General features: G+C 45.5%; 2 long non-coding RNA genes across 3 annotated transcripts; one reads left to right on the top strand and one right to left on the bottom strand.

Moving 5' to 3' along the window:
- The first annotated feature begins 6,158 nt into the window (after positions 1 to 6,158).
- LOC140705697 (uncharacterized) lies at positions 6,159 to 9,206 on the top strand. The gene is made up of 2 exons (XR_013543591.1): positions 6,159 to 6,879; positions 7,418 to 9,206. It is a non-coding gene; the product is annotated as an uncharacterized LOC140705697 (long non-coding RNA).
- Positions 9,207 to 11,137: 1,931 nt separating this feature from the next.
- On the bottom strand, positions 11,138 to 18,042 carry LOC110074080 (uncharacterized). 2 transcript variants are annotated; one of them, XR_002299717.3, is made up of 4 exons: positions 15,807 to 18,042; positions 15,548 to 15,715; positions 12,993 to 13,151; positions 11,138 to 11,572 (listed from the first exon to the last, which is right to left on the bottom strand). It is a non-coding gene; the product is annotated as an uncharacterized LOC110074080 (long non-coding RNA). The 2 variants fall into 2 exon arrangements; XR_013543583.1 differs by having other exon boundaries at positions 15,548 to 18,001.
- Between the last annotated feature and the right edge of the window lie 2,326 nt (positions 18,043 to 20,368).

The following is a 20,368-nucleotide window of genomic DNA, read 5'->3' as shown; positions in this document are numbered from 1 at the left end:
ATATAGGTCAAATCAGGGTTGTACAAGTCACATAAGGAACCTAATAAGATGATAAATGAACTGTTATGCTCTGTTGTTTTAAATGTATTTTAATATTGATTTTCATTACCATTTTAATATAGTACTTGTCTAATTTTCTTTTGATATTTGTGTACTTGCTGTTTTAGCTTTTAAATACTGTTTTAGTATTTAACTGTTTTACTGTTATAAACTGCTGTCAGGGTCCAGGTTGTGCACGGTTGCCTTCAACAGCAGGGGCAAGGCCACCAGGACCCAGCCTACACCACAGAGTGCCAAGCCCAAACTCACACATGGACCAACTAGCCAGGTTAGGAGCATATGAGCAAAAACCGGAATAGCGGAGCTGGAACCAGACTGCAGGAGTGGGAGCATTGAGCCAAAGCATGGAGCAGGAATGCAGAGTCAGGAATACTGGAGTTCAGAGCAAGAACAGAAGCCAGGGCTAACGGAACAGGAACAACTGAAGACCTATGTTACTGAGGGAGCCTCTGGAAAGGACTCCTCAGGACTCCCACGAGGACCTCATGAGAGCTCCATGCGTGTGAGTGCCCCCCCGTGAGCGCTGCCACCTCTCTGCGGGCACACCACACCCCCACAAGCGTGCCACGCCTCCCAACCGGTTCGCGGTTGGGAAAAGGTTGGGGACCACTAATATAGACTAATCCAGCATAATTGGGCTGTTGAGTTGCATCAGTACTCTTTCTCCTCCCCCCCACTGCCACCCCAATTATGGGTTTACAGAATATTTAGTCCCAGCAAGAGATGAGTTGCACCTCACAGTCCCTGGGGGGAAAAATTGGTAGAAGCCTTTTGGGAAGGTTCAAATTTAACCCTGCCAGAGATGGAGATAGTATTTTGAAGAACAGAAGGACACTAGAAACTGGGGACCAGTGGAACATCAGAAATGCATCAGAAACAAGAAACAGTGCTACAGGAATGGGAAATACAATAAGGAATACACTGGAGGCAATGATCCAAAAACATTCAAATATAATGTTTTTATATCAAGGCACAGACCATGGGAAACAAACAAGATGCATTTGAAACTACAAGAAGAGGGAGTTTGACTAAATGTTAGGAAGACCATTTTGATAATAAGAGCTGTCTGATGGTGGAATGGATCACCTTGAAAGATGGTGGAATCTCCTTCATTAGAGGCTTGATGGCCACCTATCAAGGATGTTTAAATGTAAATTCTTCTCTGGCCGCAGATTGGATGACTAATGGGGTCCCTTCCAACCCAACATTTCTGTGATATGTCAGTCCTGCCCAGGAACCACTAACTCATCACTGGCCTGTATGAAAGGTTCATAACGAATTTTCTAAAAATAAGGGAGAAAATAATAATCATTCAGCAGTGTTTCAAAACTTGAAATACTTTTCTCAGTGGAGATGTTACCATTGAAATTTTAAATTAAATTCTGAGAGTTACAGCAAGAAAAACATTGACATATTACTCCAGGCATGCCTGTCAAGTGTGTTTTCATGGGAGGGGCATTTCCCTCTCCAAGCTGTCTTTAATTTCTTGGTTAACTTAATGTATGCTTACTTACTCCTAGGTTTCAGTCTCTTACACTTCAAATATCACCTGTCATGCATTTGTGCTGTGAAGCTGCCACTTTTAGAGCTCTGGATCTGTACAGTTCAGAGGGGAGCTGCTTCAATTTCTCCCACACCCCCATAAGCTTGGACAGTGGGCTGAGAGAGCAAGGGTTACTATGGAGTACTGCAGGAAATAAGATAACTGCATTCAGCTATGACCAGAGCATGGAAATGTTACATTTTTGGACCATAGATCTTAGAATCCCACTGCCAATATGGCCCTTGGCTGGCAAATTCTAGCCACTGCATTTGGGGATGTGGAGTTCAAAAGAGCAGCTTCTGCAGCCTTTGCCTAAGACATGCCACAGTCTCCAGCTAGGCTGCAAGGCATCACAACAGGAAAAGTGGGAAGCAGCTGATTGCATGTGCTCAGAGCTCTGGCAACAGGAAGGGGCTGCAGATCAGTGGTCAAAAAGGCATGCTTTTCATGTAGAAGATTGGGTTCAGTGCTTGGCATCTCCAAGCAGGCCTGAAAAAGATTCCATTTCAAAACCTTGGAGAGCTGTTCTCAATTGGTGCAGCAGAACCAGGAAACGCACCTCTCACAGCAGCAAGGGTTGTGAACACGCAGGCTACCTGGTCCACACAGGTCCAAGTGGGTTGCTAACTTGTGTTTCATATTTGCCAAATTTTGTGGGATGTTGTGGACATTTCATGGCCAGGATCGCTTTACCCAGATCTTTTTTGTGCTGCATTGAATTACAGGACTTCAGACAGCAACGGCTGGACTCTTGACAGAAACCATGGAAATCTACTGTGCCTGTTAGTCATAGACAAAAAGCAACAGGTCCAACATATTACTGCTCCTGTTTTACAATAGTGCTTACAGTAATATTCTGATGGTCCCAAAGGCCTATGAAAAAACCTGCAGGAGTGCTTCTTACATTGTGCTGATGCAAGTGCCACTGAGAGCTTAAATCACTCTGGCTCCTACTGGCGTGAGATGTAGTGCCCCATGTGATTGGATTCATGCATATCAACATAACCTTTCCTCCCACAAACATGAGGTGGATGTGTTTGAAATTGCAACTTCTGGATGTTGTACTACTGTTGTGTAGAGCCATTACTGCCCTGCTGCTGTCATCTGCCCCCCAAGATCCCACTCTGTCCATATATTCAGCATGAAGGTTTGTAGGAAGGCCTGTATGTATGTTGGTTCACATGCACTTACAGCATTCCCATGATAAGGGCTCCTGAACATAAGAGTACTGTAAGTGCATTCAGATGAATACTCTTACTAGGGCTCTTCAGGCATGGCAGTCTGATTGACCTCTGGGTAGAGGAGATGTTGGGAGTGAGATTGTATGTAACCTCATCATCGTTAGAGCTCTCTCTCTTTCAGGCTATAACACCTAAAGAGATTTTTTAAGATAGCAGACTTTTAGAGCTGAAGAGTTCCTAAGGGTCACCTAGACCGGTGGTTCTCAACCTTGGTTAACCCAGGTGTTCTTGGATTGCAATTCCCAGAAGTCTTCACCACCAGCTATGCTAGCTGGGATTTCTGAGAGTTGCAGTTCAAGAACTCCTGGGTGTCAGGATCTGGCCCACATTGCCCTGGCAGCTTTAGGATTGGGGCCAGCCTGACCCAGGAATGGCCTGGCTTTTGCAGACTCAGGCCCTGGCCTGTGTAGCAGCTGCTGGGCCACTTATGAGGCTCACCTGGAAACCTGGAGGGAAGGCCTATTTAAAGAGTGGTTCTCCCTCCCAGAACTTGCCTCAGCCATAAAGGGCTATGCTGTACCTTGCTGTTCCTGAGCTCTGGAGTCCCTGCATTCCAGTGTTTCTACCTTTGCCTCTGCTTGCCTCCAGCATATCTGTGTCTGGACTTGGGTTCCTACCCCTGTTCCTTCCTGCCCCTGCCTTGGTCCCTGCTTGCTTCTGCTGGTCTCCTGCATCTTGGTGCCTTGTTCTGGTCCTGTGTTCCCGGTCCTGTGATCTGGCTCACGCCTCAGCTTGGTCATGGCCAGCTGTGCAGTGAGCATCTTTGGGCTTGATACCCTGTGTGATGGACTGGGTCCTGGTGCCCTTGTCCATGGTGAGGGGCTTGGCAGGAGGGTGTGCGTGCGGGAGAGTGGGAGGGTGTGTGCACCTTCCTTTGGCCCTTGAAAGTATGGAACATACTGTATATGTTGTGATCCTCACTCTGAAAAGTTTGGAGACCCATAAAGGTAAAGGTAAAGGTTCCCCTTGACAATTTTTGTCCAGTCGTGTTCGACTCTAGGGGGCGGTGCTCATCCCCGTTTCCAAACTGTAGAGCCAGTGTTTGTCCGAAGACAATCTTCCGTGGTCACATGGCCAGTGCAACTTAGACACGGAACGCTGTTACCTTCCCACCGAGGTGGTCCCTATTTATCTACTTGCATTTGCATGCTTTCGAACCGCTAGGTTGGCGGGAGCTGGGACAAGCGACGGGCGCTCACTCCGTCGTGTGGATTCGATCTTACGACTGCTTGGTCTTCTGACCCTGCAGCACAGGCTTCTGTGGTTTAGCCCGCAGCGCCACCACGTCCCTTGCTTGGAGACCCATAACCTGGACCAATTCTCTATCAAAGCAGAAATCAAAAAATACAGTGTCTTTGGTAGATGCTTTAATTTTTTTAAAAGAACCTCCCTTAAAAGAAAGTCCACAACCTTCTCAGGTAATACATTCTGCTGCTGAATAGGTATTACCATCAGGAAGTTGTTCTTAAAGAATCTCTTGTAATTTGATATATTAGCTCAAGCCCTACACTCTGGAACAGCAGAAAAACAAGCTTGTCTCATCTTCTACACAGCCCTTCAGATATTTGAAGATGGTTGTCACATCACCTTCCCTTTTCCATGCTAATCATATGTAGTTTTTTCAACCATTCCTCATACACACTGGTTTTTACAGTTTTGGTCATCCTCCTTTGGACATATTCGAGACTGCCAATATTTTTAAACTCTGGTTCCCAGAACTGGACCCAGTACTATAGGTAAAATTTTTCCAAAGCAGAACTGGGTGGTATGATTACTTCCCTTGACTGAGACATCTCTGCTGATCAAGCCTGGAAGTGTGTGTGTGGTTTTTGATTGCACTGTTGACTCACACTTTACTTGTACTCTTCTATGTCCAGAGGAGGTTATTTTTTCTCTGCTTTCCCTTTCTGTTGCTTCAGAAAGAGTAGAGGATCCTCTGTGCAATCTCACAAAGCTGTATGACACACAAGAAATTGCTCTTCAGAATCTCTAGCACTCTGAAATTATAAGGGCCACTAAATTTCAGTGGCAATTGAAATGGTAGAAAACTTTATGGAGGCTGCCTAATTACTGTGGCAGCAGGACATCCCTGCTCCCCAAAATGTTCTGTGGAGTTCTATGCCGGCTCCACATCCTGGAAAGTTGCCTGCTGTGTCTTCAAAGATGTCTGCCTGCTTTGTGCTCTTAGTAGGAACCATAGCACCAGTATAACTTAAAAATAGCCCCCAGAAAACTGGTTAAAACGTTTTACATTGTGTTGAAAATCTTTGAGTTACACAAAACTGTGGAAGTTTATGTCTGTTCCAATCCAAAACAAACTATCATTAGACTTCTTTTTACATTCCCTTTGGGATGACAGGAACCTTTCCAGAATCATCACGAGTCAGAGAAATGGTTATCAAGAGAGCCATCTCATACCCCCCACTGCCTCTCCCGCACCACACCGAAGACAACCTAAGTCCAAGTAGATATCCCACTGACTGAAAAGTTGAAGGCATCATGTGTTATGATGTGAAATGGCAAGGAAGAGTTAACTGGGAAATGTGGAAATGAAATTTCTGTGCAAGGATGATATACTATACCTATGCATTTTATAGCACTGGGTAAGTAATTTAATGTCTCAGCCAATATCAAACACTTCATTTGCAAATCTTAGTATGCCGGGCTCCCTAGTGGTTCAGGCAATAAAATGGGATAGTTAAAGGGCACATCCTTGCATTAGCTCTTCCTTTTAAATTTAAGGGGTCCTGCCATTATGTAAATATTTACTATAATTAACTGTGGAAGTACTTCTGTTGGCCTAGTTTGCAGTCCTGCTCCGAACTTAAAAATTTCCATAAGATGTGTACTTTAACACATTTTCTAATCAGGGGTCAGGTGGGGGTTAGAGGTGAAGTTTGTTTGCCTTAAGGATGACGCAGCAAGAACCAAATGTCCTTTATTTATATATTTTACTTACATTCTGTGTTACTCCCACAAATGAAATTCAATCTGGCTGGTAACAGGATTAAAGGAAGCACAGACAGAAATAAACACATGCCAGTGCAAGGTAAAACAGACAACAATTATATTGTCATAGATAAAGTCTAAAAGTAGATGTATTCTTGAAGGCTTTCACAGCCAGGATCTGATGGTTGTTGTGGGTTTTTCGGGCTCTTTGGCTGTGTTCTGAAGGTTGTTTTTCCTAACGTTTCACCAGTCTCTGTGGCCGGCATCTTCAGAGGACTGGAGTAGGAACTCTGACCATGCTCTCTTGCTGTTTGTTGAATAGCTATAAGTACTCAACTATCCAACAAAGAGCAACAGAGCATGGACAGAGTTCCTACTCCAGTCCTCTGAAGATGCTGGCCACAGAGGCTGACGAAACGTCAGGAAGAACAACCTTCAGAACACGGCCAAAGAGCCCGAAAAACCCACAACAACCATCTAAAAGTAGATGTTTGGTCTAGATGGCCAGGATAGAAATGTAATAAATAAATAAATAAATAAATAAATAAATAAATAAATAAATAAATAAATAAATAAAAGCTGTAAACCATTAAACAAATTATAATATTAAAACGTAGCTCTTTTTGTGTGTACTGACAGTGTTGAGATACTTTATTATGATTACAGTCTAGATATTATTTCAGTGGGCAGAGTAACTCAGTAAGCACAATGCTGAATTTGAACTTAGACTGAAATCAAATTCTTGCTCAGTTATTCTCTCATTTAAAGCAACGGTAAACAATTATTTCATCATGTTTATCCATTGGGTGGCCTTGGGCAAAACTCTGATGTTTAAACTAATTTATCTGGTCTTAAAAATGGGAGCAATAATAAATAAAGATTGGGTTTGAGTGGCTTACATTGAGGTAAACACTATAAGAATTGAGGTAATCGCTATGGGAATTTCAGGCAGACAGGAGAAGGAAAAAGAGAAGAAGAAAAAAGAAAAGAGGAGGAAAAAGAATTCTAAAACACTCTGAAAGGGACATATGGGCAACCAAAAGGACAAATAAAATCTCTCGCCTCTCTCACCAGATCAGACCAAAGGTAAGTCATTTAAGAATCCCATTCCAAGGATGATCAGATGGGTACATCTGAGAAGTTCAGGACCAAACATGACCCACTGGTTTAGTATATGTGAAATCATAAAACAAGAAGGAGTATTTGTAGAAAGTTTATCAAAAAAGTGGCACTCCAGTTTAGAGTGGGCAATGGGTTGGTGAAGAGATATTTCTCCATTTACTGTTCATACTTACAGCAGCCCCTCCATATTCCTGAAAACGCTACACAAGGCATTCCTGCCTAACAAGGTAGGCTTTGATGCAGGGGGAAGGGAATCCTCACAAGTGGATAGTGGTACTATGTCTGACTGTGACTTTACAACACAGGGGAGGCTCCCCCATCGTAACCGCCCCCTCTATGTGGCATGTTCAAGAAAAGGGTTGGGATCATCCAAGCCAATGACGGCATGCTGCCACTGTTCTATAGACAATCGTGTTTGGTTTGGGGGAGGACACCTATGTAAATCATTTTAAAGCATCATTCCATGTACCATGCCATTTAACATTCCCTCCTCAACTTTTAGAGCTTTTAGAGCTGAAGCTGTATCTATGCCCAGAGGAAAGGACGTTATAAAAGACAAGGGCTGCAAGATGGCAGAGCGGCACACTTGGCAAAGCTCAGCGTGGCTGCGAAGAGGAAAGGGACAATCCGCCAAAGTGGAGTTAGGATCCCGGGCATTCAGCCAGGTAAGGTGATGCCAGGGCTCAGTCTTGTGGCTCCAGGCAAGCAACATGCCCTGTGCAAACAGAATACACGTGCATGTCTCTGTGTGAGAGAAAACGAAAACGAGAGAAAGACTTTTCTCTGAAAAAGAAACAGCAGCAGCTCTTTCAGTGTGCACTCTGACACCCACCTAGGTAGAAATAAATGCATTTCCTTCCCTTCTCTGCCGGGCAAGAAAGACTGGGTGTGAAGTAAAAGAGGCTTGGCAAGCTTATATTTGATGCCAAAACTGGATGCATGAACAAGGCTTGTCACTCAACACATTTTTGGTGTACCACACCATTCCCAGGGCATTGCTAGTCTCCCATCTTTGCTGAGCAGGCTTACAAATGTTGTTTGCCCTCTGCCCAGCATGATACTGATAGTGGCTTGTAACATGGACTGCTTTAATGTGCCATGGTACTCGGATGCATCTTATGCTCCTCTGCAATGCACATCAGAGCAATCTCTGGAATAATTTTGGTAAAAAACAAAGACAGTAAGGCAGTGGGCCTTGCCCAGCATGTAGATATGGGAGAACAAGTATAAATTCAGTCCTTCACGATGACTTGTGGGCATCCTTGGGCACAACGCACTTTACAAGAAGTTGCTCTTAACCCTATTACATGGTAAATAACTACAATATGTAGCAGTTAGACTGCTACATATTGCAGGAACCCATACAATATCCAGGTCTAAAAGATTTGCAGGAGCTGCCAGTATGCTTCTATTCTGAGTTCAAGATGTTAAGAACTACAGTGGGGTCTTGACTTGAGAACTTAATCTGTATTGGAAGGCGGTTCTCAAGTCAAAAAGTCTGTAAGTCAAGTCTCCATTGACCTACAGTGCATTGAAAACCGATTAATCCCGTAAAAGGCCGTTTTTGTTCCATTTTGGTTTTTTTCTGGTCTGTAAGTCAAATCTCAGGCTGCAAGTCAAACCTAAATTTTGCGGCCAGAGAAGTCTGTAACTCAAAAAGTCTGTAAGTCAAGCCGTCTGTAAGTCAAGCGTCCACTGTACTTTTTTTTCAGAACAGGGGAAATGAAACCAATGTGGAGGCTATATCAGGGGTCTCCTACCAACTCTCCTCAGACTGAAGAAGCTACTTGGATGAGTACAAAAAGTTTCAGCCTAGCAAGAAAGAAGTCCAGTTGCCATGACTCAACTTCCAGATACTTCTAAAGTCTTGAACAGCTTGTGACCCTGATATTTAAAGAAGCCCCTCTCCCCATATATCCTTATGCAATCTTCATGGTCTGCTGGTGGGAGGGGCTCTTAAGATCTGGAGTGGGGTGCTTTTCTTCCACCATGTCCTGCCACTGACAGCAATACACTACACGGAGACATAGGGGAGGAAAGTCTTAGTTGTAACAGCCCAGCTGTGCAATGTCTCACCCAAGGGGCTGCTGATTTTTCCATTTGCTAGGCTTTGTTTCTCTGTTTTAGGCTATTTTATGGTATTTCCAAATGTTTTAAATTCTGCTAAATACTTGAATTATTGCAGATTCCTTTAACATGATTTCATTATATCCTTCCTCTGAGATCTGTCAGTATGAGGCAGGTCGGTAATACTTTCAACAAACGAATAAATAAAAATAAATATAACTTCACCATTAATGGAGTCCCATTAATTTCTGCTGGAGGTCTTCCTTGATTTCTCACATGTTCCAAGTACTTTGGGGCCTTCTTCTCTCTACTGCTGAGCATGCATGAAGGACAGAAATACACCTTTTTAAATGCACCTTTTTAATTTTTAGACTAAGGGATGGCTGTGCAGGAAGGTGGATGGACAGAGCAAAATCCTGTTGGTCTCACACGACATTAAACAGAGAATCACAGAAGCAAGCCTACCTGGTCTCTTGGTGAGCCATTGCACAGGCAAGCAGGCGTGTGCCTGCCTACACAACAGATGGCAAACCACAAGGGGAATAACTCCCCTGGTACTGCTCTTACAGGATACCCAGTGTGGTGTAATGAACAGAGTAATGGACCAGGACTCAGGAGGCCTGAGTGTTCAGCCATGGAAACTTCACAGGGGACGTGGAACTGGTAAAACCACTCCTTAAGTATCTTACCTTGAAAGCCCGGCTAGGGTTCCAACTTGACGACACATAACAAAAATAACTGTCCTTGCATGTCCAGTTTTTCCCAACAGGATTTTGGCCCTAGTTGTATTTCAACTGATTTTTTAATGTCATCTGTGAACAAATGTACATATGCACTTTCTCTAGAATACAAGTTTTGTTCTCCACATGCAATTTTCCCCTCACAGTGTAGAAAAATGTCATTTGCCACATTTTGTACAAAGGGCCTGTTTTGTCCATGCCAATGTGTGGCTTCTTTATCAAATGTCTCCTTCTTTTCTACCATATTGACCATTTTTATTCCCCTTTCCTTTGGGTCTCTTACTTTCTGGTCACTTTTGAAACTGACATTATGCAGTGCAGAATGCCTTTTCAGAGTCATAGCTTCTTCTTTGCCTATTTGTTACTAAATGTATTTGTAGCACCAGATCTGATGCACAAAATATATTAGACCTTAAAAAAAAGAAAAAAAGAGAAAGAAACAGCTTGATAAGGCAAAACATTGAAAGTGACTAAATATTTACCCTGGGTTGCCCAGTTTTGTTATAGAAGGCCAGAGAAGGTGGGGAAGGAAATTGATACTGAAGAAACTGACAAGGATAGAAAGGAGAAATGTGGTAGGCAAGGGGCAGAGAAAAAGGAGACTACACACTCTGAGACGATTACCAATCAGTCTTAAAAATGTATGTTGTCATTTTAGCCTTATATCCATGTACATCAGGGTGAAGATTTCAGCTGCCTCTCATTGTGCTGTGAATATAAATGGGCTAAAAATTGTAAAGCACTTTGTCCACAGAAAGTGTGATTGAAATTACCGATGATAATAATAAGGATTCGGAAGAAGAATGTGGAGTTCAAAGCACTGAGTTCATTTCCCAAAAAGGTAACAGAGCTTCACACTCTTATTTTTTTTTAAAGGTGTTATTAAGCTTCCAATCATATCATCTCCATCTAGAACATCTTTAGCAGTCCTGGCATGAAGCTATAGAACAGGGGCACTGAATCTTCTGTCTAAAGAATTCCGGTTGGTATGACCCCTGCATGTCTGATGATTCTGCTGTGGAGGGAGCTGCAGTTTTATGACATTAAATATTAACAGTGGGATATTAATAATGAAGGCTGACAGCTCCTTTCCCACTGCCTGTGGTTGTCTCTCACTCCCAGTCTGCAAGTCCAGCAGGACGTGTGCTTTTCCCCTGTCTAAGCTGAGTGGTCAGGGCCCTCTGATCTTTAAGGTCAGAAGAGGTATGAAAAATAGCACAGTGGTGGCATCGGTGTGAATGGGAGTTATCTCCTTCTGACTACCTCCCTCCTCTCCCAGGGTGATGTGAAATCTGTTTCTCTTTCTTTCCTTCTCTCCATTTTCAGCCTCGCCATAGAATGGATTGGAGAAAAGCAATTTATTGTTGAGGGAAGAAAAGGAAAGGTAGAGAGACAATATACAATGCCAATAATAATAATAATAATAATCTTAATTTTAATTAAATTAATGCAGAAAAAAATGCCATAGGGCTCCTTCACCCCCAACTTGGAAAGAAAACATGCATCTCAGGGCAATTACAGTATAATGTGTAATGTCAAAATGTGATTCACCACAAAAACTCCATCACTCCCCCCTCTGTGAGCACACACTGTTTCTTTGTCCTGCTTTTCATCAGCTGCTGCTAGCTGACAGACCCAGCTCCCATCCCTCCAGTCTCCAGTTCCATCAGTCTTGCTCCTCAGATAATTTACTGGGGATGGTAACACAAGAGGCAGGCTGCCCTCTCCCATCAACAGCATTACTGCAGCTGAATGGCACATCTGTGGCTCTAGCCAGGTGGCCTGGAGGTGGGGTGGAAACACAAGTGTTGCCTTGAACTCACGACCGTGAATCTTGCTGGGAAAATGATCTGGGGGGGAGTAGAACACAGTCCTTATTAGAAAGTAGCAAGTGTTGAACTCACCAAATTTGCCAATAAAGATGGTGTCATTTTGTTGCATGGATAGTGGGGCCCTTATAATTCTCCTCTGACATCTTAGGCTTCTTTTTCTTTGCTTTCCCCTAATACATTTTTCATTGCCACACTTTCTTCTTTTGTTATCATAACAGGTAACATTTAGATTGTAATCTCTTTCGGGCAGATGCCTTGACCTGCTGCTGTTCTTTGCTTATAATATTCTATAACATGCCGCCTGCAAAGAGCTGTCTGAGCCCTACTTTCACACATCTTGGGACTTGAGGGAACCATGCAACCTTTGCACAGGTCTGGATCACTTAGCCCTTGCTCCATCTGCTTTTCTTCATTGCAGTGGTTTTCCTTTAAGAGTCACGTTCAGTTTTCAGCCACTTTGTTCTCCCTAGGGGAATGCACCCCCTAGACTGGACCAAAAGTGCATGTACTGTGCCATTCTATGGTCACAAAGGCCAACCAGTCACCTAAGGGAAGCTCACAAGCTGGGTAGGAGCACAACAGCCCCCGCCAGATCACCTTCCCCAGCAACTGATATACTGCTGCACCCTCCCACTGTAGTGGAAGGAGCGTTTTGTCTGTCAAGACTAGTTACTGCTGTTTGCCAAATCATCCATGAATTTGTCTAATCCCCCTTTAATGTAGAACGGGCAGCCGGCCCTACAAAATGCAGCTCTGCATCCTTTGACCCGTCCTGAATCTCCCATCATGTGTTTTGAGCAGATGACCCCAGCACAGCTAGGAAAGCTGCTTGTGGATGGGGGTGGGGAGAGTGATTTTCTTTTGACAAAAGGCAAGAAGGCAAAGTGTTAAAGAGGTCCAACCCCCTCTGCTGGTTCCCAGTTCCCCATTTCTGGTTCCTGCTTAAAAAATGAACAACTGACAACTTGTGCAAGAAAGGATGATGGCTTTGCCCATAATGCATTGTTTGGCTGGGTGACAAAGGGCTCTTGCGATCACAGATGGGTGATCTCTGGCATAAGGCTATTTGTAATCTGCTTATGCCCAGGAAAAATCTTTTTTAGGATGATTGTGGCCATCGATAGCACTGGTTTCAGTACAAGACATGAACTCAACTGACTTTTAGGCAAAAGAAAGCTGTCTCCTTATTGGAGAAAGTTCAGTGCCACACACCCATACTAGCAGGGTTAGGAAACATAACCCTGAAAATTAGATGGGTGACTGGGGAGGGGGAAACTCATCACACACACACATGACTTTCCTTCAACCTGTACTGAAGCTGTATGGGGAGATAGGACTGACAATACATTTCCAAAGCTTTCCCTCTAAACTAAGGGGTCTCATTCCAATTGCTATTCCCAATTGGAATAACTTGCCATATAGTTACGCTACTACTCACAGGGCAATGCCTTTGATTCAGTGGGCTCACTGCAGTTGGTGCCAGCAACTGGACTGAGGTCCGGATCTGGCTTCAGAAAATGCGATGAGGCGAGCTCCAGAGTTGGTTTGTTTAATACAGACGTCCTGTCTTTCTTCGCATACTGGATGGCCAGTGATACTAAATAAACAATAATAAAGTAAACAAGAACAAAAAAGACATCCTGAACAGGAGAATAGTGTTAAAATGCCACTGAATCAGTGCTGTTGGCATTCTCTTTGTTGCATGGAACGGATTTACATCAAGCCCTCAAAGCCTAAACAAATGAAAACATCTCCAGCCTGTATCTGGAGGACAGAAATTTAAGTGTAGCAGGACAAAAGTGAGAGTGTGCCTATAATCAGGCTGATATTATGTAAAAGTGTTCTGATTGATGCCATTGTCTTCCTAGTCTCTGTAAATGCAGGGACAAACAGCAAAACCCCCCCCCCTCATTAGAAATAGATATGTTGGTAGCAGGGAAGGCACTTCCTAAAGTACTTTGATCCAAAATCATTAAAGACTTTAAATGCCAATGGTAAGACTTTGAATTGAGCTTGGCATCTCATCAGCAGTTAGTGCTTTCAAGATAAGAGTAATATGAGCACTTCTTTCTGCTCCCAACAACTTCTGGACTAAGACATTCCACATCAGCTACAGCTTCCAAACTGTCTCCAAGTCGGTTCATTGCAACAGTCTATCTAAGATGTTATTACAGTACAATAGGTCATTGCAGCTAGGCTATTCCAATCCAGGAATGGCTCTAACTGGCAAAACATCCAAAGATTAGCACAGGAGCCTGTCATGTGTGTAGGGGGGAGGGATGTTTCTCTAAGAGTAACCTGCATTTAATATAAGAGATTGGCAGACAGTGTGGATTTGCATGTGAAAGCGGAGTGGCTGAGAGAATAGGAGGAATAGTTGAAAATGCTGAGAGAGGAAGGTTGGGAGACCTGGGGTGTGATTAGGCAGAGGAAAGACAAAATCCTATTGTACCAGAAAGGGTCACTGTGCAGGCAGTGACTCCCTTTAAGTGACCCTTCTGACTCTTAAGGAATTAATTGCTCCAGCACAGACCCAGAAAGCGATAGTCCTACGCATGGACCCCAATTGGGGTCAGGTTGGAGTGGAATTCCCTGTACGTCATGTGATTGCCTAGAAATAGATTGCACTGGATTGCTCCACAATGTGCTCTATTTTCCATGTGATCACATCTACTTCAGCAGTCATGGTTTTATTATCCTAGAGACAAGTTCTCTAGACAAGTTTCATTGAAATGCTTTACAAAATTCACACAGCACAGTCCTTGAGATGTCAGATGTTTCTTATTCAGGACTCAGATCAACTCACCCCTGGACAACCTGGCTGTAGAGCAGAAGATAATTTCTGCTGTAATCCTGAAGTGGGATCTAGCTCCAGGTGGGAAAAGGAGGTCCTTGAAGTACGAAGCATATGCATGCAAGTGTGTTGTCTGCTTACCTAGTGGGATGTAGTGGATAGACTAGGACTCAGAAGAGTTGAAGGGACGTGGTGGCGCTGCGGGCTAAACCGCAGAAGCCTGTGCTGCAGGGTCAGAAGACCAAGCAGTCGTAAGATCGAATCCACGCGACGGAGTGAGCTCCCGTCGCTTGTCCCAGCTCCCGCCAACCTAGCAGTTCGAAAGCATGCAAATGCAAGTAGATAAATAGGGACCACTTCGGTGAGAAGGTAACAGCGTTCCGTGTCTAAGTCGCACTAGCCATGTGACCACAGAAGATTGTCTTCGGACAAAACGCTGGCTCTATGGCTTGGAAACGGGGATGAGCACCGCCCCCTAGAGTCGAACACGACTGGACAAAAATTGTCAAGGGGAACCTTTACCTTTACCTTTACCAGAAGAGTTGGGTTTGAATCTCTGCTTAGCCACAAACACACTGGGAGGTGTATGGACCTGGGAAACCACTCTTTACAACTCATTTACCTTGAAAGCCTTATTAGGGCTCTTATGGGCAATACAGCTTGACAGCACTTCATACACACACACACTTTCTCTGCCTTATACTGCTGGAAGCCAAGAAAGGATTAGGGTTAGGATAAGGTCAAAACTAAGACATGTAGGATGTGATTCTAGAAATGGCATTTAAAGCAAAGAAAAGAAAATGCAAGAAGAAAGAGAAAGGGAGGAGAACAAAGAGAGAGAAGAAAGGTGATGAAAATGGTAAGAATGACAGATCCATCAAGGAGAGGAGTTCAGACCAGAAGAAAGGCATTTAAAGAGAGAAGCATGAATATCAAGAAATAATTGAACCTTACAATAGGTAGGCAGGGAGATTATGAGGGTGTTAACAAGAACTTTTGCAATGGCAGAAGAAAGAAAAGAATTGCACTGTACTTTAAAAAGAGAGATTAAATAAGGGTAAGTTGGTAAGATCTTTCTGAAAGATTCTTCCTCCTGTCTCTTTACATGCATTATGCAGAGAGTTCTGGTAGTGAGGATGGTCAAATTGCTTAGCACTGACAACTGTGGCAGACATTTTTCACAACATATTCAAGCTCACCTTGGGATCTCTGAGGAGTTCAAGAAATCCAACTTAAAATTTCCTGTGAAACCAAGTGGTTCTGTGATGATGCCTAAACATAAGTCATGGGGAAGGAGCGAACCTCCAGATGTTCTTGGACAGTAATTTCCAGCATCCCTGATTATTTGCTGTGCTGGGAGTTGAAGTCTGAGAAAAAAAACAGAAAGCCACTGGTTGCCCATCTCAATATACATCCCCCAGCCCTTGTTTTAGCGGGCAGAGCAGTAGCTCTATTGACCTAGTGCTCCAAAGTCATTCATGGAGACCATCCTTCAAATGCCCCCTGGTCGTCTAAGGTCAGTCTGGCGATTAGAAAGCCCAAGCAGAGTGGTTAGAGTTGTGGAGGCTCAGGCTCAAAACCTCACTCAGTGAACCACTTTCTCTCTGTGAGGGCAAAAAGCAATACCTAGAGGTCTCTGGAGGAACAAAGGGATATAAATGAAACAATTTTCATTTAAAAGTAAAGCCTTCACACAGGAAATCTTGTGGAAGGAAGAGCATCAAGTCAGCTTGCTTCCGGTCAGGCACTGGGCTAATGCTGTGGATCTCAAACTTGAAGCTTCAGATTTTCTTGGGCTGCCATCCTGACCAGTGCAACAAAACATTTGGGAACCATTAACCTAAAGAGAGGTCTTTGTAGTATAAAAATAGTAGCTAAATTATTAGTTCTGTTTATATCTGCCTTTCTTTTTCTTACGTGCTGTCACCTTGGCTATGAAGGAGGGATCTCTAAAATGCCTGCCCTCCTCAGCTCCTGAAGACTCAAACCTATAGCGGAATTCCTTTGGGGAAGTCAGCCTCTCCTCTAGAGAACTGAAAAGAACACACACGCGGGTCTCCTGCGCCGCCGCCACCTCCCCCTCGCTCCTCCCAAGGGGTGCCATTCTCTTGCCTCTGACCGATACGCTTCTGGTTGCCGGTCCCCCCCCCTTTTTTTTTAAATTGCACAGGAGTGACAATGTCCAGACTTTGATTTCAAGGGGCAGAAAAAGTTGGCACTAATCCGCCCCTCCTCCGCCCCCGAGATGCAGCTCTTAAAGCCTGGACCTGCGCCCTCCCATGTGGGAGAGTGTGCGGAAGCTGCTCGGGAGAGCGAGGCAATGCCGTCGGGCCGAGGAGAAGCTGGTCTCTGGGATTTTCTGCTTCAGGCCCCGCTATGTCCCTTGGCCAGCCCTGGGGCCCGTGAGACGTGCAAAGGCGAGCCCTGCGGCCCAGCCCAGGAAAGGGAAGGCGAGCCTGCGCCCGGCGGAGAGGGGGGAAGACACGGGGCGTTGGGAAAGCGCAGGCATCGAGGCGGGCGGCGGGCGCGCTTTCCCGGTCGTCTTCCAAGAGGGCTTCTTTCCCTCCCAGCGGGCGCGCCCTCTTCGAAAGGCGGCCCGTTTCGGGGCGGGGGGGGGCAAAGGTTTCCTTCCCCGCTGGCGAAGGCCGACTTTAACTCCATTTCCGCGGCGCAGTGGTTCAGAGATGAAATATTTAAGGTCTCCGGCGTAAATCCCCTTGAAGTTACAGCCACAAGGTTGCGGAGCTCCGTGACGGAAGGGGGGGGGGAGACAGGGAGAGAGCGAGAGAGAGCTGTGGGCACCCGATCGATGCGCGGAAAGCAGCGGCCTTTCCCCTAACGAGGAGCCCGCCCGGTCCCGCCCGGGTAGTCGGAGGGCTGCCGGGCTTGGCTTTCGGACAAGCTGATTTGGGCAGGGCTTGGCCGTCGCTGAACCGTGGCGGCGGTTCCGAGGAAAGACGGCAAAGCCGACGAGCGGGAGCGGAGGCCTCCTTGACGCTAGCCGAGGTCCTCCGAGGCGGAGAGACCACCACCAAGCTCACGACCAGAGGCCTTTCTCGGCAGATGCGGGGCATCGTCTGCAGGCGACGGGCCAGGACCTGAGACGATGCGGCGCTCGGAAGGGAGCTGATGCGCTGCCTCCTCCGCTTGCCATTAACAGGGAAGAAACTAATCACCGGTTGTCTTCCACCCCTCTCACCAGACAGGAATGACTAAAAAAAAAGGCTCTTTTTGCTTCCATCAAGGTTTCAGGGGAAAGTTGCACCCTTTACTACTACACTACTTGTAGTTTATTATTAGTTGATGGGGATGATGTCAGGCCGCAGGACCCGTCGACGGATACGTTGAAGCCGCGTTTCGCCAGCTCCGGCAGCCTAATTGGTTGATTGTAGTGCCTCTTCTGTTTCAATTACTTTTGATTGATGCCGGGCTCTGGGTCGACCCTTCGGGGCCGCCGCCATCCCAGGAACGAGCCGGAAGCGGCTGCTTCGCTGCAGAAGCAAATCTCCCCCCCCCGCCTCCCGGCCAGTTCGAGTGGGACTTGCAGCCGTTGCTCTGGCGCGGCAGCGGCGGCGGCTCCCCCCGGGGCGAACAAGAGCTGCCTCGGATCAGCTGGCGCTCCTGCTAAATGCGGCCCTGCCCGGGGTAGGGCCAGGCCTCGGGAGGAAGAGCGCGTCTTTTGGGGCGCTGCTGGCGCCGCCCGGACGCGCGCGCCTTCTGTAGAGGCGCGCGCTTGAGGGCTTGGTGCCCTCCTCCTCCTCCTCCTCCTTCCGTGGCACCCGTGAAAGCGGTTAGGAAAGGGAGGTTGGGCGTCCATTCGCGCAGGGCCTTGCTTTGCTATGGGGAAGCCAAGAGGATATGACCTCAGCTGTGCGAACGTGATTAATGTGCATATTTTGACAACACTCGGGAGTGCAGGGAGCGAGAGTTGCTGGCACGCACAAACACACAACACGCCCATGCGGTAAAAGAGTCGCTGAACAGAAACCTGTGTGGACCGGGGCGACCGACGGTGAAGGGAAGTTTTAACCGTCTCCCACCCGAGGTTGTGTCTGCTGTTTGCATTATGAGCAAAACTCCCGTTGGCTTTCCAGAGACGTGTCTCTTATAATGCAAACAGCACATTAATGCAAACAGCACATTCCATGAGATTTTTTTTCTGTGGGACCTTAGCAGAAGAAATACACCCCCTAAGGCTTCTCAGGCTTGTCTGTTTTAGCTGAGAAGAGGGGATGAATAGTAGGATCACCTGGTGAGTATAAAATTTGTTTATAAAGCAAAAAAACTGATCAGGTGGTAGGTGGAATGTAAACATGTAGATAAGCAGTCCTAAATCCCAGCATCTTTGAAAGCTGTTCCTGTTGGGCTGGAACTTTTGTCCTAATCAGGTCTTCTGGAAGCAGGTGTCCTGTTCAAAATTTTTTAGAAAATCTTTCCAGAAGGCAGCATGAAAAAGAATTTCGTATAATGCGTTCAAGCAAAGCATTATCTATTTGTAATGCTCAAAAGGAGCCTGTGAAGTTAATTATGATTCAATAAACTAACAGTTTTTGTTGGGTAGATAGCTCAGTGGTTTAGATATCTGGCTGCAGAGCCAGAAGTAGGGAGTTCAGTTCCCCCGTGTGCTGTGTGGGAGAAGAGCCAGCCTGTGTGAGCTTGGGCAAGCTGCGCAGTTCCAAGGTGCTCCTAGAAGGGAATGGCAAATCACTTCTGAGTTTTCTCTATCTGGAAAACCCACTAAATGGTCACCATAAATCAGAGTTGACTTGATGGTTGTTGTTGTTGTTTAGTCGTTAAGTCGTGTTTGACTCTTCATGACCCCATGGACCAGAACATGCCAGGCCTTCCTGTCTTCCACTGCCTCCCGGAGTTGGGTCAAATTCATGTCGATAGCTTCAATGACATGTCCAACCATCTCGTCCTCTTTCGTCCCCTTCTCCACTTGCCTTCACATTTTCCCAACATCAGGGGCTTTTCTAGGGAGTCCTCTCTTCTCATGAGATGGCCAAAGTATTGGAGCCTCAGCTTCAGGATCTGTCCTTCCATTGAGCACTCAGATTTGATTTCCTTCGGAACGGATAGGTTTGTTCTCCTTGTAGTCCAGGGGACTCGCAAGAGTCTCCTCCAGTGCCACAATTCAAAAGCATCTATTCTTCAGCCGTCAGTCTTCTTTATGGTCCAGCTCTCACTTCCATACATCACTACTGGAAAAACCATAACTTTGACTATGCAGACCTTTGTCGGCAAGGTGATGTCTCTTCTTTTTAAGATGCTGTCGAGGTTTGTCATCGCTTTCCTCCCAAGAAGCAGGTGTTTTTTAATTTTGTGGGCTGCTGTCCCCATCCGCAGTGATCATGGAGCCCAAGAAAGTAAAATCCGCCACTACCTCCATATCTTCCCCTTCTATTTGCCAGGACGTGATGGGGCCAGTGGCCATGATCTTAGTTTTTTTTATCTTGAGCTTCAGACTATTTTTTGCGCTCTCCTCTTTCACCCTCATTAAGAGGTTCTTTAATTCCTCCTAACTTTCTGCCATCAGAGTGGTAATATCTGCATATCTGAGGTTATTATTTCTTCCTGCAATCTTAATTCCGGCTTCGGATTCATCAAGTCCAGCCTTTCGCATGATGCATTCTGCATATAAGTTAAATAAGCAGGGGGACAATATACAGCCTTGTCATACTCCTTTCCCAATTTTGAACCAATCAGTTGTCAGTTCTAACTGTTGCTTCCTGTCCCATGTATAGATTTCTCAGGAGATGGATAAGGTGGTCAGGCATTCCCATTTCTTTAAGAACTTGCCATAGTTTGCTGTGGTCCACACAGTCAAAGGCTTTTGCATAGTCAATGAAGTAGATGCTTTTCTGGAACTCTCTGACTTTCTCCATAATTCAGTGCATATTAGCAAATTGGTCTCTAGTTCCGTTTGTACAGTACTTCTGGGAGTTCTTGGTCCACATACTGCTGAAGCCTGCCTTGGAGGATTTTGAGCATAAACTTGCTAACGTGTGAAATGAGTG

Source organism: Pogona vitticeps, chromosome 3 (genome assembly GCF_051106095.1).
Source record: "Pogona vitticeps strain Pit_001003342236 chromosome 3, PviZW2.1, whole genome shotgun sequence".
NCBI classification, from domain to species: Eukaryota; Metazoa; Chordata; class Lepidosauria; order Squamata; family Agamidae; genus Pogona; species Pogona vitticeps.
This window is presented reverse-complemented; position numbering and strand designations above follow the sequence as displayed.